Consider the following 25156-nt stretch of genomic DNA (forward strand, 5'->3'; position numbering starts at 1 on the left):
TGTACTTATTTTTTCTCTCTCTTTTGAAATTCCCATTGTGGGTAACACGCACCATAGTGTGTTGGTCCATTATACTAAGTTCTAATCAATAGCCTATAATGTGTTTTGTCTACGTGTATCTTTTATCATCATTTTAGCTTTTTAGTAAATAAATATTCAACTAACATTGGTGTGGTGCGAATTCATTAGTGGGACCCGGGTCTGTGCAGATTCAAGGGCTATATGACGTTCAGATTATGAGACTGATAGAGGCAACTGGTTAATTAGCGGCTGTTGTAAAATCGATATTCTGATATTCTTTGAGTTAATTTGGGAAATAGAAACTCAATAAAAACAAATTTCCCATGGTGCCCCAGGTTAATGAGTTAATAATTGCTTGATTCAGTTAATCACGCAATTAGAAACTTGTAATCATTCGATGAGCAACAGTTGTCACATTAACTAATACAACGTCACGACAGATGTCACGTGGTTGGGTAAACCGGAAGTATTATTAAAGAGATGCTTTACATTAAAATACAGACAGAGATGTAGTAGTCCCAGAGTTAATGATCCAAGGTGAGTTTTGCATTTCACCTCCTGATTTAAGATGACTGACCGTGTTAGAATATTTAAAAAATACTTTATCATGCTCTGTCTCTCTATCCATTTGTAACTCGTCTGCAAGCATGTTTTGATGTGAGAGAGGAAGCCATTCCCACCATCGCCATCTTACCTTCTCTGAAGATAACCTTCGGGCCAACTGGGGGCCCAAGACTGGTTCGGTGACACCGCAATTGTGATGAACCGAGAGAATATTGGGGTAGCACCGTAATTTATGAATCATATGCTGTCTGCCGCTGTTCTTAACTCCTTCCCCTCTGTCTTCTACACCTCTCTCCCCACCTCATCTTTATTCCTGAATGTATAATGCACACCATATCTGCATTGAAGTACAGATTGAACTTGTATTTATAACACCTGGATAATGAACTTTTTTCAATAAAGCGTTTCACATTCTCCACTGGTTGAAATTAAGTATCTCATTGAAATAGAATCCTGTGTCCTCAGATTAATGCAGATGAAGGGAGTTCGATATGCATAGTTTTTTTCTTGTATATATGAATTACAAATCAATCATGTTTCTAGTCTATTGCATATTTACAATGTGTAATCATTGATGTCCCAGGAGCAGGAGTGGTAAACACTGTTGAAGTGTATAATTGTAATACATACATGCAGACACAGCATCATTCAAATAATGGAGTTTTGAACTGAAAAATAATGTCTGAGTGATTCATACCTGAACCGCACATGTACAGTGCCTTGAGAAAGTATTCGGCCCCCTTGAACTTTGCGACCTTTTTCCACATTTCAGGCTTCAAACATAAAGATATAAAACCGTATTTTTTTGTGAAGAATCAACAACAAGTGGGACACAATCATGAAATGGAACGACATTTATTGGATATTTCAAACTTTTTTAACAATTCGAAAAATTGGGTGTGCAAAATTATTCAGCCCCTTCACTTTCAGTGCAGCAAACTCTCCCCAGAAGTTCAGTGAGGATCTCTGAATGATCCAATGTTGACCTAAATGACTAATGATGATAAATACAATCCACCTGTGTGTAATCAAGTCTCCGTATAAATGCACCTGCACTGTGATAGTCTCAGAGGTCCGTTAAAAGCGCAGAGAGCATCATGAAGAACAAGGAACACACCAGGCAGGTCCGAGATACTGTTGTGAAGAAGTTTAAAGCCGGATTTGGATACAAAAAGATTTCCCAAGCTTTAAACATCCCAAGGAGCACTGTGCAAGCGATAATATTGAAATGGAAGGAGTATCAGACCACTGCAAATCTACCAAGACCTGGCCGTCCCTCTAAACTTTCAGCTCATACAAGGAGAAGACTGATCAGAGATGCAGCCAAGAGAACCATGATCACTCTGGATGAACTGCAGAGATCTACAGCTGAGGTGGGAGACTCTGTCCATAGGACAACAATCAGTCGTATATTGCACAAATCTGGCCTTTATGGAAGAGTGGCAAGAAGAAAGCCATTTCTTAAAGATATCCATAAAAAGTGTTGTTTAAAGTTTGCCACAAGCCACCTGGGAGACACACCAAACATGTTGAAGAAGGTGCTCTGGTCAGATGAAACCAAAATTGAACTTTTTGGCAACAATGCAAAACGTCATGTTGGCGTAAAAGCAACACAGCTCATCACCCTGAACACACCATCCCCACTGTCAAATATGGTGGTGGCAGCATCATGGTTTGGGCCTGCTTTTCTTCAGCAGGGACAGGGAAGATGGTTAAAATTGATGGGAAGATGGATGGAGCCAAATACAGGACCATTCTGGAAGAAAACCTGATGGAGTCTGCAAAAGACCTGAGACTGGGACGGAGATTTGTCTTCCAACAAGACAATGATCCAAAACATAAAGCAAAATCTACAATGGAATGGTTAAAAAATAAACATATCCAGGTGTTAGAATGGCCAAGTCAAAGTCCAGACCTGAATCCAATCGAGAATCTGTGGAAATAATTGAAAACTACTGTTCACAAATGCTCTCCATCCAACCTCACTGAGCTCGAGCTGTTTTGCAAGGAGGAATGGGAAAAAATGTCAGTCTCTTGATGTGCAAAACTGATAGAGACATACCCCAAGCGACTTACAGCTGTAATCGCAGCAAAATGTGGCGCTACAAAGTATTAACTTAAGGGGGCTGAATAATTTTGCACGCCCAATCTTTCAGTTTTTGATTTGTTAAAAAAGTTTGAAATATCCAATAAATGTCGTTCCACTTCATGATTGTGTCCCACTTGTTGTTGATTCTTCACAAAAAAATACAGTTTTATATCTTTATGTTTGAAGCCTGAAATGTGGCAAAAGGTCGCAAAGTTCAAGGGGGCCGAATACTTTCGCAAGGCACTGTATTTGCCTAGGAAGAGTACATGATCAGTGAATATATTCAATGTACAGGCTTGTTGGGAAAATTATGATTAAATGACTGAACAAATCATTTTAAATGGAACTGTAACTAAGTCAAACTTATACTCTGTTTTATCTGATTATGAGTTCATAAGAAGGGATTGTGTGACACGGACAAGGAGTAATTAAAGTTAATGAACACCATCCCAACTAGGAAGAAATTAATGGGTTGGGGACTGTGTAAACACATAAGGTCATTAGCCTATGGTTGACCCTACAGAAACTTAGCTCTGGGTTTTTAGATAAGACAGTGAGTGCATTCCTATGTTTTCTGTTAATTAGAACTGTCAGCTCAGTGGTGATCGATAATGTTGAGGGGTCAAAAGTTATCTGGGAGTGTGTTAGTAAGTTAGAATGAAATTTCACCTCACTTTGTCCCGGTCGAGAGGAGGGGATTCTGTTCTGTTAGAGATAGGGGGCAGTATTTCCCCTTTGGATGAATTGCGTGCCCATAGTGAACTGCATCAAAATCTGTCCTAAATTGCTAATATATGCATATTATAATTAATATTGAATAGAAAACACTCTGAAGTTTCTAAAACCGTTTGAATTATGTCTGTGAGTATAACAGAACTCACAGGGTAGGCAATCTGTAACGTCGTTCTTCGTTTGTAGAAAGAGAGTCGGACTGAAATGCAGCGTGGTGGTTACTCATGTTCTTTAATGAAGAAAAAGTGACGATACATTAAATAACTTAATAAATACAAAAACAACAAACGGAACGTGAAACCGAATTACAGCCTATCTGGTGAAACTACACAGAGACAGGAACAATCACCCACGAAAGACAAAGCGAACTCAGGCTACCTAAATACGGTTCCCAATCAGAGGCAACGAGAAGCACCTGACTGCTGATTGAGAACCGCCTCAGGCAGCCAAGCCTATACAACACCCCTAATCAGCCGCGATCCCAAATACTACAAACCCCAATACGAAACACAACACACAAACCCATGTCACACCCTGGCCTGAACAAATAATTAAAGAAAACACAAAATACTAAGACCAAGGCGTGACACAATCTTGCAAACTAGTTTTGAAATCCTGAAAGTTGGGGCAACTTTGACGTCATCGCCCCCTCCCTTCCCAACAAGTTATGGATCTGGAAACACTTCCTACAACACTAGATGTCCTCATTCAGTAGAAAGTGTAATGGAGCATTTGCTGTGAACTTTGACCTAATGGGAAGGAAAGTACTAAAGTGTCGCAAAAGATTCAGGTGCTTGAAGGCGCGTATGCGTTGGAGTGCTTTGTCTGTTCCAATCAGCACCAGATCAACATGGATGGCCCGGTTGGAATGCTATTCGATCTGTATGATAATAACATCCTGAAGATTGATTCTGCACTTAGTTTGACCAGTTTCGTCGACCTATAATATGTAATTTGGAAGTTTTGATGCAAAATTATCCTGGACCAGAAGTCATTTTTTGGGGCATTTGAGCTGAAAGTGGTAGCAAATGCTGCTACATGGACACTAGAATTGAACATTATGAAACAAAACGATTTATTGTTGAACTAGGACTCCTTGCACTACATTCTGATGGAAGATCATCAAAGGTAAGGGAATATATATGTTGTAATTTTGTATTTCTGTTGACTCCAACATAGCGGAGAAATATTGTTACGTCTGAACGCCGTCTCAGATTATTGCAATGTTAGGCTTTTTCCGTAACGTTAAAAAAAATTGGACACAGCGGTTGCATTAAGAACCAGTGTATCTTTTTAATTATATGTAGAACATGTATCTTTAGTCAAAGTTTATGATGATGATTTCTGTTATCTGGCGTAGCTATCTATAATTCCTCCAGACATTTTGGAGAATTTTCTGAACATGGCGTCAATGTAAACTGAGATTTATGGATATAAAATGCATATTATCGAACAAAACATAAATGTCCTGTGTAACATGTCATATGACTGTCATCTGATGAAGATTTTCAAGAGGTTAGGGAATTATTTTTTTTTAAATCCTGCTTTTGTCATTTTATCTTTTGTTGTACAAAATGGCTACGTTTTTTCTTTGTTTTGGTGGTGGTCTAACATAAATATATGCTATGTTTTCGCCGTAAAACATTTAAAAAATCTGACACGTTGGGTAGATGAACAAGGTGTTTATCTTTCATTTGAGGTATTGGACTTGTTAATGTGTGGAGGTTAGATATTTCTAAGAATATTTTTGCATTCCCTGCGCCACCGTTTCAGCTGAACGGGGGTGTAGTTCCTGTAGGGGAACCCATAGGCTTAACTTAGTAATGCCATTCAGACTTGAAGTTGACACAACAACTATGATAGCTAAGGTTCATAGATTGGTATGAATATTAGTTCAGAACCTAATGTTTTAGGGTCCATACACAGATCGGCTAAATACTGTAGCTAGTTACACATCCATAGGCATACAGTTATTTTTATCCTCCACTACACAATAAGCAGGTAAATAGTTAGCTAGCTATGTTACTTCCGCTGCATTGCAAGGCAAGCTTACACAATTGTACATTCAATTTGCAATAAATGCTTTAGCTAGCTAGATTCTTTACATCCACTGCTTCAAAAGACGACAGCCTGGTTTGCTGGTTTTCTCAGGAGTCCTTAAAATATTAAACAACACGAATTACAAATTCATTCTCGTAACACTAGCTTGCTGGCTAATGTTAGCTAGTCAGATAACTTGCTAAATAGTAATTTTCGTAAATTATCTTTAAGACTAAAATATGCACAAACGTTTGTTTCTACATTAACTAACATATTCCTCTCAATTGTACATTGTTTGCTTGACTTGTTATGATGTTATAACAACTTACATTTGGTTCCACCATAATGTTTTGTCAGCCATCTTTGTTGAAGAACACCACAAGGCAAGGGTGGCTCGTGTCAAAATTCGTCATTGGAACCACTCAATATGATTGGTCATATAAAAACCTTGGGATACAAATGCATAATGAGTGCTCTAACTCCCCCTTGTGGTGGTCTGGAGCAATGAAGGTGGGTACCTCTAAGTCCCGCGGTGCAAGCTCGCAGCTTTTAAAGGAGGAACCACTGTAATAAGGCACTTACTTTGATAGAAACACACATTTCCAAAGTTACTATTAGTAACAAAAACAACAATGACTGTGATGCGGGCAGCAGACAGAAAATGTGAACACGTATGTGCAGATCCTGTTCTGACGGGAGATGCGCAAATGTCTGCAGACTTGAACTGCACAAACAATTGGGAAGTGCTTGGGGAATTTTTTCTGGGTCAGAAATTGGTCAGAAAATGTATTGCCCGCAAAAGAAAAAAGGACAATTTTTATTTGAATGAATGAGGAGGCGGAACACAACACAATTCAAATGGTTCTTAGAAAATAAAAACTTGTTATATATATTTTTTAAATTGACAAGTTGAAACAGCCTATAAATAAAAACAGGCTGCTTGCCTTGGCAGCGCGGATTAAATGTACTGTTGCGTAACAATCACATTCTGGAATGGAGAGAACTCACGCTGGGGCGACTGTTAGTAAAGGGTTAATGAAAGGGTTAACGAGGCGCCTCAACCCCTCCACCACACTAGGCTTAGAACCTTTAATCAGACCACGTTCTAATGCATCTTTTGCCGATGTTCGATGATCCTGAAACAACAATTGCTCTGGGTTTTGCTGTTTGTACTGCCAATTTTAATTTGTTACCTTTAGAATCCACTCTCCTGGCATCTTGCAAAGATTATCCAACCCCAAAATCAGTTCCACACCCTTTGCCATGTAAAATGATCCAGGTATTGTTACTTGTCCTATGGTCAACGACATGAGTAGTAGTTGTATTGCTTTTGATTCTGCCCATGTTACCCCGCTAAATGTGATACTTTTTCCAATTGCAAATGTAGCCATTTCTCATCTTAAGGAGTAAGTGATATTTGAGCGAAGGTATCTATTAAAAAGTTGTGAGAGACGTGGCCTCCTACACATCTCAGCATTCCCTCCAGAGGGAACGGGTGCAGTAGGCGCCAGTACTACCGTACACTCACTACCCCCGCAATATCTATTTTTGATAACAGTTTTTCCTTCCTGCCATCAAAGCAGGCATACACATTCCTGCATTATGATCATACCTATCCCCCATTGTCAGATTAGTACATCCATCCGTCATTACTTCTTTCGGACCCTGAGTACGGTTACAGATTCTACTTGCATCCGGTCAAAACAATATATTCCCAACTGTAATATATATATTCCCAACAGTTAGGAATCCCTAAATTTCGTAATTTGCTGTCGCTGGGTCATACTCTTTGCATCCGGAGACCAAGCCGACATTTGATATCCCTGTGTGAGTGTTGGCAACATTATCCTTGGCAAAAGCGAGGTGGTGCCTCTTTCATAACACTACGCATTTAGCTCACGCATAGTGGCTGATGGTGATTCTGAATTTGGATCCATACTTGGGATGCTCGTCACCGGGAATTGGGTTGTCCTCGGCTGGTACTATTTGTCCTGGAAAATATGTAACCGGGGTCGCATGCATTCGTACTAGGTGCACATCTATATGATTATCTGGGTCATGCTGATCCACTATCCAGTCCTATGTACGGAAATTCATTAAAAATCCTACAATGTGATTTTCTGGATTTTTTTCTAATTTTCTCTGTAGTTGAAGTGTACCTATGATGAAAATTACAGGCCTCTCTCATCTTTTTAAGTGGGAGAACTTGCACAATTGGTGGCTGACTAAATACTTTTTTGCCCCACTGTATAGTGGGCCATCTGAATAAACTCAGACTTTCTTGGTCCGTATCGTATAATTTGTATTCAACCTACAACTCTCATCTCCCAAAGATGTCATAATGAGTGGTAACAGGTGTAGGAACTGTGCCTACCTTGTTTTTGGTGCCAGCTCCTGTTCCACTGATTCAGACTCTCCAGGTCAACTGTAAATCGTGGTGAATCTTGCCGACAATGCCAACTGTTAGGTTCTTAAATAAAGTAAAAATTCACAAACTAGAAAAAACTAAAACCAAGTATATTCACCCACTGGGTCATACAGCTGAAAAAGAAAAAACAGGATTACACAAGCACAGTTGAAGTCGGAAGTTTACATACACTTAGGTTGGAGTCATTAGAACTCATTTTTTAACCTCTCCACAAATGTCTTGTTAGGACAAGCCGGTTAGGACATCTAATTTGTGCATGACACAAGTAATTGTTCCAACAATTGTTTACAGACATGATTTAACTTATAATTCACTGTATCACAATTCCAGTGGGTCAGAAGTTTACATACACTATGTTGACTGTGCCTTTAAACAGCTTGGAAAATTCCAGAAAATTATGTCATGGCTTTAAAAGCTTCTGATAGGGTAATTGACATCATTTGAGTCAATTGGAGGCGTACATGTGGATGTATTTAAAGGCCTACCTTCAACCTCAGTGCCTCTTTGCTTGACATCATGGAAAAATCTAAAGAAGTCAGCCAAGACCTCAGAAAAATAATTGTAGACCTCCACAAGTCTGGTTCATCCTTGGGAGCAATTTCCAAATGCTTGAAGATACCACATTCATCTGTACAAACAATTGTATGCAAGTATAAACACCAAGGGACCACGCAGCCGCCATACCGCTCAGGAAGGAGACGCGTTCTGTCTTAGAGATGAACGTAATTTGGTGCGAAAAGTGTATATCAATCCCAGAACAACAGCAAAGGACCATGTGTGTCACGTCTCCTCCTACCGAAAGTGGCTCCCCTTCCTGTTCGGGTGGCGCTCAGCGGTCGTTGTCACCGGCCTACTAGCTGCCACTGATCCCTTTTTTCCCCTTTCCTGTTTATTGGTTTCACCTGTGTTTAGTTTAGGCTGATTTGAGTTTGAGTTTGAGTTTATTTTTATTTTTACAGGGACAGTGCACATTAATCAACATTTCAGTAAAAGTGCCGGTTTTAGCCAACCGGCTAATTTTCAACCGCAGTCCCTGGGCAGGTTATTAAAAACAATTACAATATAGAACAAGCAAGACATAGCAACATATGACAAGCAAGACATAGCATACAGACAGAGCAACATAGGACAAGCAAGACGTAGCATACAGACAGAGCAGCATAAAACAGAAAGCAGCAAGACAAAATTCATAAAAGCAACAAAGTGTTTCCACACCTCACAAGCTACAGACAACAGACAACATGGAGAGTGGCAACACACAGCTAGGGACCATGTTCACAAATCTGATTGACCTTTAGCCATGTCTTCAAGCATTTTGTGAAAGTGTGATATGTGGTGCAGTTATGTGTGTCTGATGGCAGTGTATTCCAGACATGGGAAGCTCTCACAGAGAATGCAGATTTACTAAAGGTGCTTTTACTTAGGGGAACTATACAGTCACCTCTCATGGCAGACCTTATGGATCTGCTGCCATATGTCTGGGTTTTCTGTTTAACAAAAATATTGAGTGGAGGGGGAGCCAGGCCATTGAGGATCTTGAATACAAGACATGCGTCGGTGTATTGCACAAGATTTTCCCAACTCAGGAGCTCATGCTTTCTAAGGATGTGACAATGATGATGGCTATTGGGCTTCCTATCAAGCACTTTGAGAGCCTGTTTGTAGACAGACTGAATAGGTTTTAATGTTGTACAGCAAGCTTGGGCCCAACTAGTCAAGCAGTATGTTAAGTGGGGGAGTATCATAGATTTAAAGTACAGTTTTGCTACCTCTGTAGTCAAACAATTTCGTATAAATCGGAAATTAGCTAGGTTGAATTTGGTTATTATTTGTTATTTATTATTTGTTGGGCTTTATTTACCAGCCGGCCCGATAGCTGGTCGTGCGGGAATATTTTCAACGTACATGTGTACACGGCTGTATGTCACGGTTGTCTGCGTGTGTGGGGTTTTGCTGGACTGTTTAAGTCCCCCGTGTTTGGGTCATTTGTTTTGGTTGGCGTCTGTTCTCCGTTGTGGTGCATTAAAAGTAGCGCTACCCTGAACTCTCTGCTTCCTGTGCCTGACTTCTTCCCCACTACACCCCAGGCGTTACAATGTGATGATGCTGGAGGAAACAAGTTCACTGTTATTCAAGGATTCTTGATATTTCGAAGTAGGTGAGTACCTTTTGTTCTTATAGTTTTTGTAATTTGCACAGTTCAGGGGAGAAAGATTTGTGAGAAACTTTTTATCCAACTTGTTTTTTTTAACTGCGGATTTTTTGAGACCAGTTATTAAAGAAGGTTTCCAGAACCGTTCTGCTGCTCTCTAATGTGATTTAACTAAAGGAACGTTGTGGTGAAATACAGAGTTGAAAGATGTGAGAAAAGTCTGGTAAGCAGACTCCACATCTGTTTGATTATAAACATTTTCCTATGAAATATCATCAATCAACACCTTAAAGCGCTCACAATTACATTTGTTAAATATTCTACTTCTAATGCTACAAATCATTCCCATCTGTTCATTTACAGCTGCCAAAGAGAAGTGGAAAATTGGAAAGTGATCAAAAATGTCAGTATAAAACATACCTGTATTAGCCACATTATTCAAATAATTAGTAAAATTATTATTAATGAGGGTGGCAGTTGAACTGGTCACTCTTGTAGGCTTATAGATGAGGGCATACATATAGCTGGAGTATGAAGTATTCAAAAAGTCAGATGTCAGTGAGTGGTTCTCAATTTTAAATAAATGTATGTTGTAATCATCCCATAGAAAACACATTGTCTTTATTATTAATCAAATCCAAGGTTGATGCCAAGATACAACCATGTTTCTGAAAGGGCAACAATGGAAAATGCATGACTGAGAGAAGACAGATAATGAACAAGGTGGTCATGATTTTTAGGGAGACTGCGAATGTTCAAATGAAAGGTAGAAAATAAGCTTGTCTTGGAATTAGATCAACTGCTATACAGGTTGTTAAATTGCTTAACATTATAGTAATCACAAGTGATAGACTTATTTCTGGTAAATTTCAGGGAATTTGAATCTGGATCAACACAATCATTATATTTATCGCTCGCTTCATTAATATTAATGGGTTAAAAATCATGTTATCAGGGTTAATATCCCGCCCTACTAAGAGATATGCACATTCGGAATCATACAGAAACAAATATTCCTCTATAATAAACTAGACACGACGAGCTGCTAGTAATAGTATCAAACTGGCTGAGGCCGTGGAAGCTCTGTAGGCAGGGTGATTTGAGCAATCCAATTGGCTAGTGAAGTATCGATTTAGCCACAGATCTCCTGATTCGCCAGGTAGATGGAATTGATCTTTTCAGACAAATAAAATGTGCTTCCCTGGTGTGCAGGACTACTGAAGCAAGAGCACCTACTGCCAACAGCTTTGCACACTAAAATATTGAGCTGTCATCAAAGCAAGGGTGGCTACTTTGAAGAATCTAAAATATATTTTGATTTGTTTAACACTTTTTTGGTTAATACATGATTCCATATGTGTTATGTCTTAGTTTTGATGTCTTTGCTATTATTCTACAATGTAGAAAATAGTAAAAAATAAAAAAAATAAAAAATTGATTCGGTGTGTCCAAACTTTTGACTGGTACTCTATAATGTTAATTGAGAAATAAATCAATATATAGTGGGATCCCTAATATGATTTTTTTTATTAGCTGAAGCACTAAATGAGGGTCATAGCTTCCATGGCATCCTCTTGACACTTGTAGTGATACTACAGGGATGTGACAAGACTCTCAGGCTGTGATGCAGTTGACAACAGGTAGGGGAGCTGTGTGGGTGTGTGTTTGTGTGTGTGTGTGTGTGTGGGGGGGGGGTACCTTTTTAACTACACTTGTGGGGACCAGAAGTCCTCACAAGAATAATAAACTAACAAACATTTGACCAACTAGGGACATTTTGTTTGTCCCCTCAAGGTCAAGTGCTATATTAAGGTAAGATTTAGAATAAGGGTTAGGAGCTAGGTTTATGGTTAGGGTAAAGATTAGGGAAAATAAGATTTTGAATGGGACTGAATTGTTTGTCCCCAAAAGGTAGGTGCGCGTGTGTGTGTGTGTGTGGTGTGCAGGGTGGATAAGGAGCTTATCTGACAACTGGGCTGTCTTGTCCAAGGTTGCCTCTCTGTAGGGCACAGTCAAATAATCTCACACAGAGCTGTGTCCTTTCTCTCCACACACTGATTAGAAAGACAATATTGATTTATTTTTCAAATGAACCATATCATTCTACATATGCAATGCTTGCTGTTTGGGGTTTTAGGCTGAGTTTCTGTACAGCACTTTGTGACATTGTCACGCCCTGACCATAGAGAGCCTTTTTATTCTCTATTTTGGTTAGGTATTGGTTTGACATGGGTGGGAAATCAGAAGATCCCACCACACCAGGACCAAGCAGCGTGCCCAGGAGGAGAAGGAATCTTGGACTTGGGAGGAGATCTTGGATGAGAAGGGATCCTGGACTTGGGAGGAAATCCTGGCAGGACAGGATCGCCTTCCTTGGCGGCATACGCAAGGAGAGAAGGGAGGACAGTGCCGAAGCCGGGGTTCGCGGCCACAACGGAAGCCCAAAGGACAGCCCCCTCCCCCCCAAATTTGGGGTTGGGCACACGGGGTGGTCGGGAGAAGATGGAGAAATTGGAGGAGAGTGAACAGAGAGAGCCAGAGACCACCTGGGAGGAGATAGACAGGTGGTCGGTCGACCCAAGTAGAGTACCAGAGCCCGCCTGGAATTCGTTGGAACAGTGTGAGGAGGGATACCGGAGAATAGAGTTGGCTAGGAGTATGCGGCAATGCAGGCGTTTGGAAGGTGTCCGGTGAAAACTGGGCCGGCTCCACATATCGGGCCTCCAGTGCGCCTACCCAGTCCGGTACGTCCTGTGTCTCCTCCTCGCACTTGCCCTGAAGTGTGTGTCACCAGTCCGGCGACGGTCCCCAGTCCAGAGCTTCCGGCGACGGTTCACAGTCCAGAGCTTTCGGCAACGGTTCACACTCCGGAACCTCTTGCGAAGGTCCACAGTCCATAACCTCCTACCACGGTCCACAGTCCGGCAGATCTGCGAGCGGAGTGGGTACTTCGCCCCGCACCGGAGCCACCACCGATGCTGAAGGGGGGGGACTGTCACGCCCTGACCATAGAGAGCCTTATTATTCTCTATTTTGGTTAGGTCGGGGTGTGACTAGGGTGGGTAATCTAGGTTGTTTTATTTCTATGTTGGCCAGGTATGGTTCCCAATCAGCGGCAGCTGTTTAGCGTTGTCTCTGATTGGGGATCATATTTAGGCAGCCATTTCCCCACAGTTTTTTTGTGGGATCTTGTTTTTGTGTTGTTGCCTGTGAGCAGTCCAGAACGTCACATTTTGTTTATTCTTTATTGTTTTTGTGCATTTCATTAAATAAACATATGGAACCCATATCGCACTGCGCTTTGGTCTGAGTGTGCTTACGACGATCGTGACAGAAATTGGCTGATGTAAAAAGGGCTTTATAAATACTTTTGATTGATTGAATATGCTAAAGATTGCAGAATGTATGCATCTGTCAAATTCTTCTAGTCACTATCACATTAATAATCAATTGTTTTCATATTTGTAAAGCACAATGCACAGGACATGTTCTGTAATAACACTCCATATATTATTTTTTCTCTGGTATTTGGTTCAATATGGAGGGCAATTGATGGAGGGACTCACTACAAAGAGGATAGAATTATTTAGAATTATTTAAATACAAGATGTGCGGGGAGAAAGTTCATGTGCTGGTAACATGTAACACTAGACATGCAGCTATCAAACAGCTTTATGTTGAGCCAGTAAAAGATACCATAGACTTCCAGTCATTGCGGAAATGCTAGTTAGCATTGGCTCTCAAAACAACTTCTAACTTCCTTCATCTCCAAAATCTCGAAGTATCCCTTTAACTGCTCATTTTTAACCATTTAACTAATAACTCATATTTATCCACATTTTACAAATGTAATCTACCTCTCCTCCACCATAGTTTCTCGCCTTCATTGTGAGGTAAAAACTCACTGCAGTCTGGTACAGTACAGTATGTCTAATTACGAGTACAGACCAAGGTAGAACTCATTTGTTTAGAATGGGAGAAAAACAAGGCGCTTCACAGCTGACTGTATCCTAATGTATTCCACTCTGACACCGCCACCCCTGGTCGGCTCCCTCTTCGCCACTGTTCATCAATACCAAGTATTGCCAACCCACTTTTTACAGCTGTTGGTTGAAGCGTTTCGGATCATTTTTATAGAGTGAATCCCAATGTCGCTCAGCGTTAATTAGCCCAAATTTCACTGTGCTTTACTGAAATCAATGTCCGTAGGGGATGCGTTCTCTCTGACTGTTGTCTAGTGGCCCTCCTGGAAGAGCACTACAGGGGCCACTGTGGCCAAACAGGAGACTGCAGGGGCAGTTGGCACGATGCAATCATCAACTGCCAGTCATCATATTGTTTGAGTCAACTTACTGGTAGAAAAGCACTGTATAAATCCTATTCATTATTATTATTATTATTGTTGTTGTTATTATTATATATTCTGGAACTGAGTCATAATGTATTCCAACCCAGAGGAGTATGAGTGCTGTGAATTTTGGTAATGCAAATAGTATGGTACAGTAATAAGGGGCACAGTATTAAATTGCATATTCTACATCAGTGGCTATCAAAATGTGTTAGGATGACTCCTATTTCATTGTCCTGTTCCAATCAGCTGGACTAGTTTTTATAAGTGTCTAGATAGATTCTGGTCTAATCACAGTGCAGAGATAAGTGCAGGGCCCGAAGGACAATGGAGCATATATAGGACAGGAAGTAAAAACGCATAGGAGAGGATGGATAGATTCATAATGCACAGGGCCGGGAGGTTCTCCAATCAATTACAGCAAGGCACAGAGGTCATGGTCAACCGTATTGATACTCCATGCATTAACGGCTGCTTCCTCCTTCCTGGTGCACTACTAAAGATGACAAAGGCCACAGGCTTGGAAGGGTAATCCACTTGATGGGGAGAGAGGGGTCTGTGTTTGGCACACTGGAGGAAGGTGATAACACACACACATACACCCCGGAGAGAGCAACTAACAGCTTAATAACCAAGCCTGCAGCCCAAGGAAAGCCCATATTTACCCTCGAAGTGCTGCTGGTGGGAAAGGTCAGGTAATGTAGAGTGTATTATCACTAATCTCTATCTTCTGCCTCTGATCGCCTCTTCCAGATTTGGATCAGAGTGAATAAAATGGCCTTGTTGAGAAATAAGACATTGAGGCACATTCGTATACAGTGCATACGGAAAGTATTCATACCCCTTGACTTTTCAAACCAAATTATTATGTTATTTGTCACATGCACCAAATTCAACAGGTGAAATGCTTACAAGCCTTTAACACGTTTTTCTTAACTTATTAAAGCATTGTTGGTTTAGTAAAAAATAGATAAGCAAAAGAAATAGAAAATAAAAGTAACATATAATTAAACAGCAGCAGTAAAGTAACAATATCAATAGTTATATACAAGGGGTACCAGCACAGAGTCAATGTGCAGGGGCACTGGTTAGTCCAGGTAATTGAGGTAATACAGTATGTACATGTTGGTAAAGTTAAAGGGATCATGCATAGATAATAAACACAGAGTAGCAGCATCGTAAAAGAGGGGTCTGGGTAGCCCTTTGAATAGCTGTTCAGGAGTCTTATGGCTTGGGGGTAGAAGCTGTTGAGAAGCCTTTTGGACCTAGACTTGGCGCTCCGGTACCGCTTGCCATGCGGTAGCAGAGAGAACAGTCTATGACTAAAGTGTCTGGAGTCTGGCAATTTTTATGGCCTTCCTCTGACACTGCCTGGTATAGAGGTCCTGGATGGTGGGAAGCTTGGCCCCAGTGATGTACTGGGCCGTACACCCTCTATAGTGCCTTGCGGTCAGAGGCCCAGCAGTTGCCATACCAGGCAGTGATGCAACCAGTCACGATGCACCTCTTGATACTACCCTTCCCGGATCCGGGTGCGTAATCATCGCCTGAAACTAATTAGCATAACGCAGCGGACATAAATATCCCTACAAAATCTTCCTATTCATGAAAATCAAAAATGAAATATATTGAGAAACAGCTTAGCCTTTTGTTAATCACACTGTCATTTCAGATTTTCAAAATATGCTTTACAGCCAACGCTAGACAAGCATTTGTGTAAGTTTATCATAGCCTAGCATAGCATTATGCCCTGCTAGCAGCAGGCAACATTTTCATGAAAATAAGAAAAGCAATCAAATTAAATCATTTACCTTTGAAGAACTTCGGATATTTTCACTCAGGAGACTCCCAGTTAGATAGCAAATGTTCCTTTTTTCCCAAAATATTATTTTTGTCGGTGAAATAGCTCCGTTTGTTCTTCACGTTTGGCTGAGAAATCGACCGGAAAATGCGGTCACTACAACGCCAAACCTTTTTCCAAATTAGCTCCATAATATCGACAGAAACATGGCAAACGTTGTTTAGAATCAATCCTCAAGGTGTTTTTCACATATCTATTCGATAATATATCCACCGGGACAATTAGTTTCTCATTAGAAGCGATTTGAATAATGGCTACCTCTGTACTTTATGCATGATTTTCTGCGGGAGCCATCATGTGACCACTGCTCAATGTGGTCCCTTACGGCTATTCTTCAACATAAATGCGTAATATGATATATATTTTAAAAACTACCTGAGGAATGATTTTTTTTAAAGTTTGACATGTTTCTGTGGACATTATGAAGACTATTTGGAATTTCCGTCTGCGTTGTCGTGACCGCTCTTTCCTGTGGATTTCTGAACATAACGCAACAAACAAACGTCGGTATTTTGGGTATAAAAATAATCTGTATGGAACAAAAGGAACAATTGTTGTGTAACTGGGAGTCTCTTGAGTGAAAACATCCGAAGATCATCAAAGGTAAACGGTTCATTTGATTGCTTTTCTGATTTTTGTGACCAAGCTTCCTGATGCTAAGTGTACATAATGCTATGCTAGGCTATCGATAATCGTACACAAACGCTTGGATTGCTTTCGCAGTAAAGCATCATTTCAAAATCTGAGTCGACAGGTGAATTAACAAAAAGCTAAGCTGTGTTTTGCAATATCGCACTTGTGATTTCATGAATATGAATATTTTTTACTAATATTATTTGACTGTTGCGCTATGCTTTTCAGCGGTTGCTGACGAAAATGATCCCGTGACAGGGATGGGTAGCGTCAAGAAGTTAATGCAACCGCTCTGTCAGATTTTTAAAAAACTTGACGGAAAAAGCATAATCTGAGAAGGGCGCTCAGAGCCCAATCCAGCCAGAGAAATATCCGCCATTTTGGAGTCAACAGAAGTTAGAAATAACACCATAAATATTCCCTTACCGTTGATGATATTCATCAGAAGGCACTCCCAGGAATCCCAGTTCGACAATAATAGACTGATGTGTTCCATAAAGTTCCATAAAGTCCATCATTTATGTCCAAATAGCCACTTGTTGTTAGCGTGTTCAGCCCAGTAATCCATCTTCATGAGGCGTGAGCACTTCATCCAGACAAAAACTCAAAAAGTTCCGTTACAGGTCGTAGAAACAAGTCAAACGATGTATTGAATCAATCTTTAGGATGTTTTTAACATAACACATCAATAATGTTCCAACCCTGAGAATTCCTTTGTCTGAAGAAAAGCATGGGAACGAAAGGTAACTCCTTCGGGATCGCGCGTCATGAGCCTGAGACACTCTGCCAGACCACTGACTCACACAGGTCTCATGAGCCCCTCCTTTATAGTAGAATCCTCAAACCAGTTTATAAAGACGGTTAACATCTAGTGGAAGCCGTAGGAAGTGCAAATTGACTCCATAGGCACTGTGTATTCGGTAGGCCAAGCTTTGAAATACTACACACCTCAGATATCCCATTTCCTGGTTGGATTGTTCTCAGGTTTTCGCCTGCCATATGAGTTCTGTTATACTCACATCATTCAAACATTTTTAGAAATGTCAGTGTTTTCTATCCAATACTAATAATAATATGCAATAATTAGCATCTGGGACAGAGTAGGAGGCAGTTCACTCTTTGCACGCTATTCACCCAAAAGTGAAAATGCTGCCCTCTATTATTGAACCAAAAAGGTTCAATAAATAAGATTTACACCACTTTTCACAGCCCATTACTCAACATTAGTGAGGCTCATGTCGCCTACGGTAGGCTTACAGTATATTGAACAAAAACATTTTTCAATGACCTGACTGCCAATATTTACATGCGGGTCTCTCGGTGGCGGCTGACAAGGGTATCGAACCTGCATCTGTAGCAATGCATTTTGCACTGTGATGCAGAGGCTTAGATCACTGCGCCAATCGGGAGGCCCCATCCACAAAGTATCAAAATACATAGAGGTGTTGGTAAAGCTATTCCTGAGCAGAATGTATGATGGCCCTATGGAGAACCTACCTCTGAACAGTAACATGCAATAAATGGACTTTGGGACAATATGTTTCGTCAGCCAAAACGGTAGTAATGACGCTAGATGGAATATAAAAATGTATGTCATTTTTGTTGTTATTAAAAATTAAATGACGTTATAATGAAAACATTGTAACTTGAAGAGTTTTCACAAGATGTACCTGATGTTTGCATATTGTGCATTTTGTGGAAAACATCCAGATCGCATAGAATGTTTTTGTAAAGATGAAATGTGAAGTTAGTTGTCTAAATTGGATCTGAGTTATATGCAGACCTTGCCTTGTAACTAGTTCAAATCAAATCAAATGTATTTATTTAGCCCTTCATACATCAGCTGATATCTCAAAGTGATGTATAGAAAACCAGCCTAAAACCCCAAACAGCAAGCAATGCAGGTGTAGAAGCACGTTGGCTAGGAAAAACTCCCTAGAAAGGCAAAAACCTAGGAAGAAACCTATAGAGGAACCAGGCTATGTGGGGTGGCCAGTCCTCTTCTGGCTGTGCCGGGTGGAGATTATAACAGAACATGGCCAAGATGTTCAAATGTTCATAAATGACCAGCATGGTCAAATAATAATAATCACAGTGGTTGTTGAGGGTGCAGCAAGTCAGCACCTCAGGAGTAAATGTCAGTTGGCTTTTCATAGCTGATCATTAAGAGTATCTCTACCAATCCTTCTGTCTCTAGAGAGTTGAAAACAGCAGGTTTGGGACAGCGAGCAAGTCCGGTGAACAGGTCAGGATTCCATAGCCGCAGGCAGAACAGTTGAAACTGGAGCAGCAGCACGGCCAGGTGGACTGGGGACAGCAATGAGTCATCATGCAGGTAGTCCTGAGGCATGGTCCTAGGGCTCAGGTCCTCCGAGAGAGAAAGAAAGAGAGATAGAGAATTAGAGAGAGCATACTTAAATTCACACAGGACACCGGATAAGACAGGAGAAGTACTCCAGATTTAACAAACTGACCCTAGCCCCCCGACACAAACTACTGCAGCATAAATACTGGAGGCTGAGCCAGGAGGGGTCAGGAGACACTGTGGCCCCATCCGAGGACACCCCCGGACAGGGCCAAACAGGAAGGATATAACCCCACCCACTTTGCCAAAGCACAGCCCCACACCACTAGAGGGATATCTTCAACCACCAACTTACCATCCTGAGAGAAGGCCGAGTATAGCCCACAAAGTTCTCCGCCACGGCACAACCCAAGGGGGGGCGCCAACCCAGACAGGAAGATCACATCAGTGACTCAACCCACTCAAGTGACGCACCCCTCCCAGGGACGGCATGAAAGAGCACCAGTAAGCCAGTGACTCAGCCCCTGTAATAGGGTTAGAGGCAGAGAATCCCAGTGGAAAGAGGGGAACCGGCCAGGCAGAGACAGCAAGGGCGGTTCGTTGCTCCAGAGCCTTTCCGTCCACCTTCACACTCCTGGGCCAGACCACACTCAATCATATGACCCACTGAAGAGATGAGTCTTCAGTAAAGACTTAAAGGTTGAGACTGAGTCTGCGTCTCTCACATGGGTAGGCAGACCATTCCATAAAAATGGAGCTCTATAGGATAATGCCCTCTAGTTATGTCCAGATTACTTGCCCTAATGGCGTAAACTCCCATTTCTGACCCAAGGGTATATAACATGTGAGTTAGGAATTGACATGATGACTAAGTGACCACGAGCTGCAGCCAAGGTCCGAAGAAGACAAAGGAACCTCTTATTCTATGCTACGGACGAGTAGCTGTGTCTAAGACGGTGAATTTAAGCAGGTCCACCCGGTTATTCTCTCCAAGGAATCGTGTATCTACACTGCTTTCATTCCCACACTGTAACAATCTACAAGGCTGATTAGCCGTCCTCAGAATAACCCTTTTTCAGAACAAGGGTGAGGAAACAGACCACTAAGACAAAGGACACTGACATCGTGAGGACAATCAGAGAGTTACACCCGGTAACCAAAGAAGGGCCGTCATCAGAGGAGAAGTTGAACCCGGTCCACGAAGACACCCCATCGGAGACCTTCGACACATTAATTACATCATTATATTCTGACCCATAAGAGCGGCAGTTCGGGGAAAGGTTAGGGTTAAAATAAGCATAGTTTACAAATGTACCCAAGTGTGCTTTTCTCTCTTGCACTCTCTCTTTTGAAATCCCCATTTTGCTTAACAAGTGTCATATTGTGTTGGCCCGGTAATCAATAGCCTAGACTCTGTGTTTGAGTATGTGTTTCTCTTATATTATCGCCCGTATCTCTGCCCTCAGATAATGTTTCTCTTTCTGCTGGGCTGCCTTCAATGACTCAATCTCGTTCTTCAGTTTGAATCTGATCCATGTGCACCTTCATCAGATGAGCAGAATGGTTTCACCCTGAGCCCCCATCAATTACAGTGGCCTATGATAGAAATAGTAGATCAATTAAGAATTAATTAACACACAAATGCTGCGTACGCATTTTAAGATTCTAGCTAAACTAACCACTTCTTGACAACCATGTGTTTTTTCAGTGCGGCCCGTTGTCCAGCCCTTTGTCCACTGACCTCCACGGATGGTTGTCGGCATGGTTGTATGCTCTGCAAAAACACATTCACATTTTTAATGTACAATAATTTTTTCTTTTTTTCTTTATAACACATTATGCTGACACATCAATGGGATATATATATATATATATATATATATATATATATATTTGAAAGAAAATGCACTGAAAACAAAATACCTTTAGTTTTGGTGATCCTCTCAGCTCCGGCTCATTTTCAAGTCCTCTTGTGGTTACGGTCCTAACTCTGGAACGGGAAGAACCATGTTCTCTTTGGTCACAATGTCATTTTTTATTTTTGTATTATTATTATTATTATTTATTACAAAAAACACAAGATAGGGGTAACATTAAAGTATTAGAACATGAAGGACAAACACTACAGCATCAAGACACTATCAAACATGTTTCAGTCAGAGCCATCAAACATGTACCACAACAGAGCCATCCTTGTGTGAGGGTGCATGTGCATGATAGTGATATAAAATATATGTCATAGTTTCCAATATAGTGATATTGATATCACTATCACTATATGATAGTGGTAGAAAATATATGTCATAGTTAACATCTGCTAACCATGTGTATGTGACAAAAAATATATATTTTACTTGATTTGATTTACTTTATATGTTTGTATGTATGTGTGTGTTGTATGTGTTTTTTTGAATGAGAGTGTGTGTGTATATGCATGGGTATAAACACCTGCATGGCATCAGCCTCAGCCAAACCGGCATTAACATTTAGTGTCATTCAAATGTACTTTGATTATGTTTTATTTTGACTTTTGACCATCATTCTCTCTCTCACACAGCAACTCCACTCCAACTTGTCTCCAATTCCACATACCAACCCTCAGCTTCCCTCAGCCCATCCCATCTATCTCTGCTGGGCACCCACTTTGTGTTTCTACGCAACACTTGTCTTTCAACTATGCTATGATGTTTAACATACAATTTCAATCTATCTAATCGAATATAATATACAGATTGCATGTTGAAGATAAATACTTTTACTAAGAGTATTAGTATATTAGTAATTGACTGACCCGGTCTCTCCAGATCTCCTAACAGTACTATTTATAAGGTCAATTTTAGATCAATGTTATGCATTTTCAGCCATTCCTGAACCTGAGACCAGAAACAGGCTACCTGAGGGCAATACCAAAATAAATGGTCTATTGATTATGTATCCTCACAACAAAATCTTCAGAGCTTCAATGATTTTATTCCCCATATATTCAACATTTTGTTGGTGGCAAGAATTTTATATAATCATTTTAGCTAAAAAGCACTTAGTCTTGAATCTTGCGTTGTTTTATATATCAACTCATACACCCTGTACCATGGAATCGGTACATAAAAAAATCTCTTCCCAACTATTTTGCAATCTGTATGGCACAGTTGTCAACATCCTGGTCCTCCGCCAGTTTTGATCCTTTATATTTGGCAGACAGACCAGTTCCCTACCTCCTCCCGCTGCCACATGCCTCCTCCATTTTTGGGGCAATGCTGTAATCAATTGGTTGTACTCTTGGATTGAGCAGACCTTCCCGTACAATTCTGATAACACCACGAAGGACATCACTCTACCATTACAATTTACAATATCATTTAATAAGAACAAAATACCCTTTTCAAACATCTTTCCCATAAATACAGGTATTTTATCAACCAGCACATTTGAGTTCAGCCATAATATTTGCTCTATCTTTTCAGGGGGATGAAATTTAAATTGTAGCCAGCTCTGCAATGCTTGTTTGAAAAAGATACCAATCTGCACAAAGGCAGAAAGGCCATTTTTAAACAATGAATGAGCTTTTATTATTAATCTACTTGAGAACCATTTAGGGTTCAAATACAACTTTTGAATGAGTGAAGCTTTTAGAGAGAGGTTTAGTGCTTTTATATTTAATAATCTCAACCCACCCAATTCATATTCATTATATAGATAGGCTCGTTTTAGTTTGTCTGGTTTTGCGTCCCAGATAAAGCAAAATATTTTTTGCACATATGATTTGAAAAATGAAATCATCAGGAGTAGGCAGCACCCTATGTAAGTGAGTAAACTGAGATATGACTAAGGAGTTAATCAGGGCAATTTTTCCATGAATAGACAGTTATTTACTTCCATGGTTGCAGGATCTTGTCAATTTTTAAAAGTTTTCTATTGAAATTCATTGTGGAGAGCTTATTTATATCTTTTGTGATATGAATACAGAGTATGTCTACTTCACCATCAGCCCATTTTATAGGTAAGCTGCAAGGTAATGCAAAAGTGGTAGTTTTTAAGGATGCAATACGTAATATTGTACACTTTATAATTAGGCTTTAGTCCAGAGAGTACAGAAAAGTTATCTAGACCTTTAATGAGACATTGCAGGGTCCTAGCTTGCGGACTTAATTTAAAACTTGAGTCATCGGCATCCATGGACACCTTTGTTTTTAAGCCTTGGATTTCTAATCCTCTAATGTTGTTATTGGATCTGATTTTAATAGCTAGCATTTCGATGGCCATATCGAATAGATATGGTGACAGCGGACACCCTTGTTTAACTCCTCTTGACAATTCAAAACTTTCTGAGAAGTAGCCGTTATTTACAATTTTACACCTGGGGTTGCTATACATTATGTTTTACCCATTTTATAAGACAATTACCAAAATGGAAAAAATCTGGGCATTCATAAATAAAATCCAGTCTTACTTTATCAAATGCCTTTTCAAAATGCGCTATAAATACCATTCCTGGCTTCTTATATGTTTCATGATGTTTTATTATTTCTAGTAGTTGTCGTATATTATTTCCAATGTATCGTCCATGTAAAAAACCTGTCTTATCAGGATGAACAATACCTGGTAAAAACCCTTTTAATTCTGAGTGCTATGCATTTTGCTAGTATTTTTGCATCACAACATTGAAGTGTAAGGGGCCTCCAGTTTTTTAGACCGGGTCTTTATATTTGCCATCTGGGTCTTGTTTTAAAAATAGAGAAATCAGACCTTCCTGCTGAGTACCTGACAGACTACCATTTCTATAGGAGTAGTTAAAACAATCTAACAACAAAACTTTTAGTATTTCAAAAAATAATTGATATGCCTCTACCGGTATTCCATCAAGCTCTGGGGTTTTTCCAGACTGAAAGGATTTAATAGCCTCAAAAATAGATTAGATTACAGATTACATTAGATCGTTCTTGAATAAGTTCCGCAAGTTGTTTTTGTTTTTCCTTGTATCTTTTCCTTGTATCTCTGTAGTATCATTTTTATTGCTATCTACCTGTACTATTAGTTCATGTATTTCCCTTGTTAGTCTTGTTTCTTTAGCCAGAAACTGATTTTTTTTAAATATTATTGACGAATATTGATTTGAATGACCGATCGCATTCTGTCTCCTATTAAAACTTTTTTAACCTTTGATGCAAGAGAGAAAGAGACAAGAAAGTAGTTAAGCCGACTAGCTTGATTAAGTCTCCTCCATGTATATCTCACTAGGTCGGTGTTTTTTAATATCCAAATATCCACTATTTCTAATGTGTCCATAATATTTGTGATTTCCTTAAGGGCATGGTGATTATAGTTTGTAGAGTGATTACCTTTATGGTCCATTGAGGAACTTAACACTGTGTTATAGTCTCCTTCCATAATGATTAGATCATTTGTTGCATGTAAGTTCAATAAATTGGTATAAATGTTTTCGAAGAAGTGTGGATCATCCTGATTTGGACCATATAGATTAATGAGCCAAATAAAAATGTTGTCCACTTTCATATTCAAAAGGATCCACCTTCCTTGCGAATCATTCCTGATTATTTGCACATTCAGATCAAAAGTTTTGTTAATTAATATCTTCACACCCTTTGAGTTCCTTTCTCCCTGACAGAAAATTATTTTACCACCCCATTCCTTTTTCCACGCAACTTCATCTAAAGATGTAGAGTGAGTTTCCTGTAAACAGTATATGTTATATTCCTTTTCTTTTAGACTGGTCTTCTTTTTTTATAATCTGCCAAACCGTTACAATTAAAACTAATTATACTTCACCCCTTACCATAACTAGATACTATTCTCAGGCTAAATTGACCATAATTAGTGCTTGTAAAATTACTGCCATCAGAGGCATTATGAAGGTCAAAACTAGAACTTTCAAATGTCTGATATTTAGAATTCAAGAAATAGGTTCTAGCAATATTGTTTTATTCCCTTGCCTGTTTGCCTGTGAGCCACAGATGTTAGAAAATTG

This window comes from Oncorhynchus kisutch, linkage group LG11 (genome assembly GCF_002021735.2).
Source record: "Oncorhynchus kisutch isolate 150728-3 linkage group LG11, Okis_V2, whole genome shotgun sequence".
NCBI lineage: Eukaryota > Metazoa > Chordata > Actinopteri > Salmoniformes > Salmonidae > Oncorhynchus > Oncorhynchus kisutch.